At 21.8% G+C, this 8,023-nt stretch overlaps 1 long non-coding RNA gene across 1 annotated transcript; it reads right to left on the minus strand.

Moving 5' to 3' along the window:
* Positions 1–34: 34 nt before the first annotated feature.
* LOC135925109 (uncharacterized) lies at positions 35–2,706 on the minus strand. The gene is made up of 3 exons (XR_010571535.1): positions 2,557–2,706; positions 355–483; positions 35–280 (listed from the first exon to the last, which is right to left on the minus strand). It is a non-coding gene; the product is annotated as an uncharacterized LOC135925109 (long non-coding RNA).
* Between the last annotated feature and the right edge of the window lie 5,317 nt (positions 2,707–8,023).

Consider the following 8,023-nt stretch of genomic DNA (forward strand, 5'->3'; position numbering starts at 1 on the left):
CTGAAATGAACAGTAATTAGTAAAATACCCGAAAATCTGAATAAATTGGCTATTCGCTGTAATATGTCTGCTTTAGTTAATTGAGGAAAGGTCGCCAACGATAATAATGTAAGGTTATTATATTTTAAATATTTCCCAAAAATTCTTTTTTTGCTCTTCTCAGTTTTTTTCTCATAACCCTTGCAGGAGCGGAAAAAATTTCTGAGTTTTCTTAGCGCAGTACTAGTTTTTTTTGTAAAAAGTATGTTTGATTGATTATTTATCTTCCCATTATGTATATCTTTATAAAAAATTAAAAAATATTTGAAAATACAAAATAAAATTAAAGAATAATCAATATAGAGCATAGCGTACCTAGAATTTCTATTAATTTTTCATATTTACAATTTTTTTGCAATTCATAATGTGCTCTGAATTCGCAATTTTCCAATAAAACATCTATGCATCTTGTCAGGTTTTCCTTGTTTATCGAACTGGCGCTCCCTTGAATATAAATTTTAAGTATTAAATTATTATTATAAAAAAAATCCAAAGTGTTTATAAGGCAAATAATTATGTCTCACTCCATTTTAATTTACTAATAAATATGATCGGAATGAGCGTATCAACTGAAGTAAATTGCTAGAAAATAAAAATATTTAACTTTATACCATATAATAGGAAAAATTGGGATGGAGTATTCATTCTTCCAATAATAATATCTAGCTAAAAAAATTAAAATGATATTTTTTTGAGAAAATCAAGAAGTTTTATTTCTTTATTAGGACCTCTTATAAGGGTAAACTATAAATATCAATGGGAAATTGCATTTTTGCAAAATCATGGAAACGTCTTTAAAAAATAATCCTCATATAATATTATTATTTTATCAAAAAATATAAAAGAATTATGATAAGATTAATTTCTGCATAATATCAATTTTAAATATCATTTTCCGAAATTATTAAGTATATATAATATTAATTAAATAAATTTTGATTGAAATCTATAATGATTGCATAATATTAATTGTAATTTATAAAAAAAATAGCTATTACTTAAATATTTAATCTTTAGTAAAAAAAAAATTTCTCAGAGATTAATATTAAATTTTATCATGTTTATTATTTAAAAAAACAATTATCTTCATAAACAGGGTTGTCAAATCAAATTTTCAAACTTCTAGATAGTGAAATATAAAAATGCGATAGAAATATAAAAATTGTTAAAACGGCCGGGATTGTACTTTATATAAATATTAACAAAGTTGGTAATACTTAATATTTTATACTTAGTTTTAATTTATACTTCTTTGTCTTGGAGTTACTTTATTTATATTATATAAAAGAAAAACGTGATACGTGATAATTAATCTTCTAGCAATGTTATATACAAATAAAAATGTTAAAATATGAATGAATTATGTTGATTTATTACTGGATAAAAATAAAACATGATTAAGTTAAGGATATAAAGAAATTTACAAACTAGGCATGTTTTTATTTAAAATTTATTTTAAAAATATAAATCAATTATAAATTATATTTTTCTATATAGAAACGTTAAGATGCTAAAAAGAATTATTCGAAAGATATTTAAAAATTGTCATAGATTTCCAATTGCAATAGTATTGCGGGTGTGAGATGTTTGCGTGTAAACTTAAAATTCGGGAGTCTCAAGCTGATGGTAAAAAAACCTGGTAACCCTCTTCATACATAGATAAAAATCTTTTTATACTCCCTAATAAATCAATTGAGTTTTAATATTTATTCGTTTCTAATACTGAATGTAATAGTAAAAATTAATATAATTTATTATAGAGTTACAACCTATTAGTTATTGTATTATTTTTTTTCCTTGACAGGCCAATTTTGGAAAATAATTTTATCTAATATAAAAATTTTATTAAAACCCCCCAACGGATTAAAGCATTTCAAATTTGAATTTTTTTTCCAATTTGTTTGCTCTAAATAATTTAATAATACAAAAAGTAAATAAAAACATAACATTAATTTAACAAAATTAGCAATTATTTAAAAACTATACAAGTTTGAGGAAATTTTTTAAACATATTAATATTAAATTCTGATAGCTTATCTTTTGATTTAACTCAATTAAATATATTAAAAAATAAGTTTACAAAAAATTTTCAAATAATTTTATTTATCTTTTCAAATGTCTCAGATTAAATAAATTTTAATTATTGAACAACATGAATAATAATTTGTATAAAAAAATATCAATTATTTAAAAAATATTTAAGTTTGAGGAAAATTTCTTATACATTAATATTTTATATATATAAAGGGGATAAGATTTTTTAAATAATGTTTTATACGCTTTTCAAAGTTCAGAGTGGAATTCCTTTAATATTACAAGTTTTTTTGTGATGTGATTATTATCTTATTTATCATTCAATCTTTCAAAAAATATAAGGAATTTATTTTTATTTTATAAACCTAGTAAATATGTCATACAAAGTTTTAAATATTTTTTAGCTTCTAAATGAAAAAATTAATATTAAAACATATATTTAAACATAATAGAAATATTTAATTTATTAACTTATTTTTTTACCATGGGACTTGTGGAAATTTAGAACAAGCAGGATAAGATTTAGTAAAATTTTATTCATTTTAATTGATATTAAGTAAAGATCAATTTTGATTTTTAATATAATAAATCAAACAAAATTTAGGAACTTTAAATATAAATATTTAGATAAAAATTATTTAATGATTGATAAAACGAGCTAGTATTTATAAAATCCTTGAAGTAAATTAATATAACTTTTTAATCTATTGTAATTAAATATTAATTTTACAAATTCGTTATTAAATATTAGAAATAAAAAAATAATTATAAAAAATTATACAAATTGAGAAGAAAAAACAAATAATTAACCTTGATTTGTAAATATAAAAAATTAATGGATTTAAAAAATAATGGATAATATTTTTAAATATTTTATATTATTGTATTAAAGTTTTATAAAGTCAAACCTTTTAAAATTGGCCATATAATCATCCGGTATATAAAATTGGGAAACAAAACTAGAAGGTTCTAAGAAACTGGGTTGTTTAAAAACTATAGGTACTATTATTTTAATAAAATGATAACCTGGATATCATTATTTGATAATATTTTCTTCTTATAAACTATATATTTTTTTGTATGTAAAGCTTATATAACGATATAAGGAATGATTTCCTTTGAAATGATACTTTTAAATAATATATTATTAAAGTATAGTATAATAAAAAAAAATCAGCTTTAAAAAATATAAGAAACATTTTGCTGTTCAAATAAAAGGGGGAGGGGGGTAAGATTATAATTTCACTCTCTGAAAATTTTATTTTCCCAACTATGTCTTAATTTTCTAGGGAAAATGAGTATAATTAAAAAGAAAATTTTAATATTTAAATATGATCTATATAAATTTAATTATATTTCTAAAATAATTGAGGATAATTTATATATTATCAATAAATTATCAAGCTATATTACATAGCACTTATAAGCGTGGGATCTAGGAATAAACTAAATATCTTCGTCTTCTTCGAAGTTTCTAATAATGATTTTTTTTATATTGTATTAAGGTATTTTTTAAGATTAATATATAATTTTTCAGAGCCTGTAAGATATCAAAATAATTTTCTTAAAAATGTATTTGATCGGTTCTGCTTTTATTTTTTCAGATCTGATACGCATTTCCCTATTTTACTAACTGGACTTGTAGGTTGATTTTCAAAAATCAATTCCCAAGTATCAAAAAAAAAATTGGTTTGTAGTTTTAAATTCATATGGATATAAATTACTTATGTGATTGGAGGAATGATCTAAACCCAGGTTCTGTCCAAAACTAATTAAACTTTAAATAAAAAAGATAATTTTAAGCTGAATTTTTACCCATTTTGCTAAACAACTATTAAATTTAATAAGAAGTTCTTTTATTTTAATATATTATATACTAATAGAATCACGTAGTCCCTTCAAATATTCTATATGTCGGACCATCTAGCAAGAACCAGCAAATTAATTTGATAAAAACACCGTTCCTTGCTACATTCAAACCAAGAATTAATAAGTGGGTGTTGTATGAACTTACCTAGGCCCCAGAAACACAATTCATTTGTATATAAGGATAAAATTATGACCTTATTTAATAATCTTAATAAAACAGATTAAAAAAAATTTTAAACTCAACAATATGCATCAAAATCCTTTTTCCTGGTCTTTTTATGTTTGAAATATATTTTCTTATTCTTTTCGTTTTTACGACTATTATAATGAATAGAGTATAAGCTAATCACAAAAAAAACTCATTTATTATAATATAAAAATATACGTGATAATTATTTTTTGAGATCTCTTTTATATTCTTGCCTCTAATTTTCTTTCCGCCCAATTGAAAATAAAATTTTTTAATCCATTCAATTGATGTTACATAATAGCAACTTGTATGCAGAGAAAAATTTACAGGCTGGCATTAGTATACCTAGATCTTACCCTCAACTATTAAAATATATTAAAAGAAATGGCTAAACAGTCCTAAATAATATAAAAATTTTAAATATTATATTTCTAATCATTATTTACTGAGTATAAATGTATAAAATTATGGAAGGCAACTGAAGGAAGAAGATAATCAAACGTTAATTTTTTAAAATGTTTATTTTCTTTAAATTTTTTTATTATCAAAATATTATATATCTTTTTTATTACAATTCGTCGAACATACATACATTTATTTTATTTGTCGATTTATATATGTATAAAAAGTTAACCTTTAAAAATATATCGTGTTTTTTAATTTAATATTCTAAAGTACATAAATTTTTAAACAACTTATTTTAAGGTAAAACATTTTTTGCAAAAATTAAATTATTTTCAAGTAAGAAAAAAATCATAATAATTTGAGTAAAAAATAACCTTTAAATAAAAAATTATTTTAATTTTATTTAACAAAGTGTTTCATTTATTTTTGAATTATTTCATGACATTTCTTTATCAATTAATGTGTTTTTAATTTTAGATCATTTATAGAACACATTTTAAAAATTTATAAAAGTATAATTTTACGGGAAATATATTCCAGCAGAATATATTATAAGTAAAATTTTATATTAAAAATTTAAAAATCTTACTCAAAAATTAATCTAAAGTTTATAAAATAAAATATTGACGAAAAAAAAACACATTGTCGCTAGCATATATACAAATAACTTATTATTTATTATTTTTGTAATTTTTAATAATATATTCATTTTAAGTTATATTATATTTAAGTTAAGATTTACCCATGTTATAAATCATTGCAAATGCTGTTTCTATTTTCATTCGGTATTTCTAAAAAATATATGATACTAAATTTAGGTATATATTATGATATCGACAATAATTATAATTAGACAATGATCTAGGATTTTGAAAGGAAGGGGGGAGGGGGAAGATGAATCACATAAGATTTAACATTATAATATTAAAACTTTATTTACATATAAGTTAAAATTTGGTTTAAAAAAAAATTTTGTGAATATTTTTCGGAGGTGAAACCATTTGTCTTCCCAATTTCCGTTAAACATATTACTAAATCCAGGTATCAACATAATGAATTATCCAAAATTTATTGGATCTGGCCCCCTAGGAAATATTTAGCCTCCTCTAAAGAGATATTGCAGATTTTCTATATTTTGTTAACGTTATTTTAAATTGGAAATTTTAATATGAGCAGTAAATTAATATTAAATGATTTTCCTTCATTTAGCTGATCTATTAGTATAATTTAAATTTTTTTTGCAAAGAGTTTTGGCCAACATTTTTAAGTTTTTTATTTAAAGTAGACTTAGGGATTTTGGCCTGGATTACAGGTCTATTGCAAATATACTATCAATTTTTGTCGTTTCATAAGAAAAATTATCATTGATATATTATCAATAATATTATTATTTTGTACAATAAAAATCATTTTATATTCTTTTTAATTATGTAATTCAGGGGAGGGATGAAATTTAAAAATTTCACAAATTTTGCTACTCTTTTTTCGAGGAGAGTAATACATAATTTCAGAGGATGGGGAGATAATTAGAGTCACTATATCTGATTGAAAAATAATATTATGCATTGACTTAAGTTACTTTTAGAAGATCTTCAGTGGACTTAGAGAAATTCGCTGTGAAATTGTTGAATAGATTAACAAAAACTGCTCTTGGATAGTTACATTCATGTTTCCAGGCAATACTATATCAGCGTCTTTGGCTAGATTTTGGATGAGTTATTTAAGTCTAGTTTATTCCTTTAAATATAAAAATTTTGATCGGTGAATTAATCTATTATCTTTGCAAAATTATTAAAATTATCTCAAAATTTAAAAAAATAATTAGTATGATATAAATATCAGAAATATTTAAATGTGGGGTAGGGGTTTATAAATACTGTATAGATAGTTTTGTCCTATGATTAATATCTTTGATGTATTCATTTTATCCAAAGGTATAGTATCATTGGGAAGCGTAGTATTACAAAAAAATTTATAAACAAATATATAAGGGGAGACCGAGGATATGTTATTCCGAGGCAGGTAATATCTTCTCACATAATTTTAAAACTAGTAAAATTTATTATTTTTAAAATTTTAACCGTAAATATATTATAAGATGTTTCAATAGTTCTAAAAATAGTTTTCACAGAAATATCTAAATTAAGTTATAACTTAAAAATTTTTTATTATTATTAAATTTTTTTTTTATAAAAGTACTCCATTCTTAATGATAAAGTAATCACAATTTTATCATGTACAAAAAGTAAAAATTTATAGTAATTTAATATCTTGAGATTTAATTTTAATTTACTTTTTAAAGTCCAACATTTTTTTAATGAGAAAAATTTTTTTGTTTATATTTTATTTTCTAGTCTATTTATAAAAGAAATAATGATTACATAAGGCATCTGCTAGTAATATAATAAATATTGTAGATTCCATGTGTAATACACAGATAATAGAAGATGCAATGTATATCATAAAAACTAGAAGCTATAGAACCAGTGGCGTAGCTAGGAATTTTCCTTAGAGGGGGTCCATACATAAATTTATTAGATTATTCTCAATGACTTTATATTAATACTATCCAGAAAAATTTCAATAGTAAAATAATATCCTTCCACGAACATCAGAACCAGAAAAATATAAATATTATTGGTATTTCTTTGATATAAAGTCACCACGTATAAGTCTTTTGAACGTATATTCTAAAAATAAATTTTTGCTCTGGGAGGGGTCCACACCCGAAAACCACCCCCGTAGCTACGCCACTGTATAGAACGTATATAATTTGTACAAAATCGGAACATAAAAATTAGTTAAGTTTAAACGTAATTAAATATAAGCAAAAGTATATAGCGTGAGAATTAATAAAATACGATTGAAATTATGATATATTTATATTGTATTCTTAAATTAAATTATTAAGCATTCTTAGTGGTTATAAAATAACACGCAAGTAAATGACAACAAATTAGCCAGGGCTATAAAGGGTTAAATGTGATGACCTGGAGCCGTTTTGATGGGAGGGTATTATTAGCCATTTGTAAATAGAGATCTTTTTAATAAAATCAATCTCTATATTTATAAGAAAACTAGAAGTCACTACTTTGTTTAGAGTCATGAATGATAAAATAAAGATGGTTGACTTATTTTTTTTAACATATGACAGTTTTAATTATATCAAGTTCTGCTGGATGATATATATAAGATTAATGAACTTGATATATTTACATATTAGACAATGTATTTTTATTTATTTATTTAGGGATTTTATTTTTAAAATTAAATGTTTTATTTTGAAATTTAGTTCTTCTAATTAAATTATAAAAAAGTTATAAAATACAAAATTGGAGGTTCACAATTATTAAATGTATTTAAGTCTCAAAAAATAGACAATTGTCTTAAGATAAAAAATTCTTTTGCTTTCCAATGTGTGTATTTGTATTATATTGGCCAAAGTCTTTAAAAAAGGAGGTGTTATAAAATATACCATGTTTTGTA

This window comes from Gordionus sp. m RMFG-2023, chromosome 2 (assembly GCF_954871325.1).
Source record: "Gordionus sp. m RMFG-2023 chromosome 2, tfGorSpeb1-WG-v2, whole genome shotgun sequence".
In the NCBI taxonomy this organism is placed as follows: Eukaryota; Metazoa; Nematomorpha; class Gordioida; order Chordodea; family Parachordodidae; genus Gordionus; species Gordionus sp. m RMFG-2023.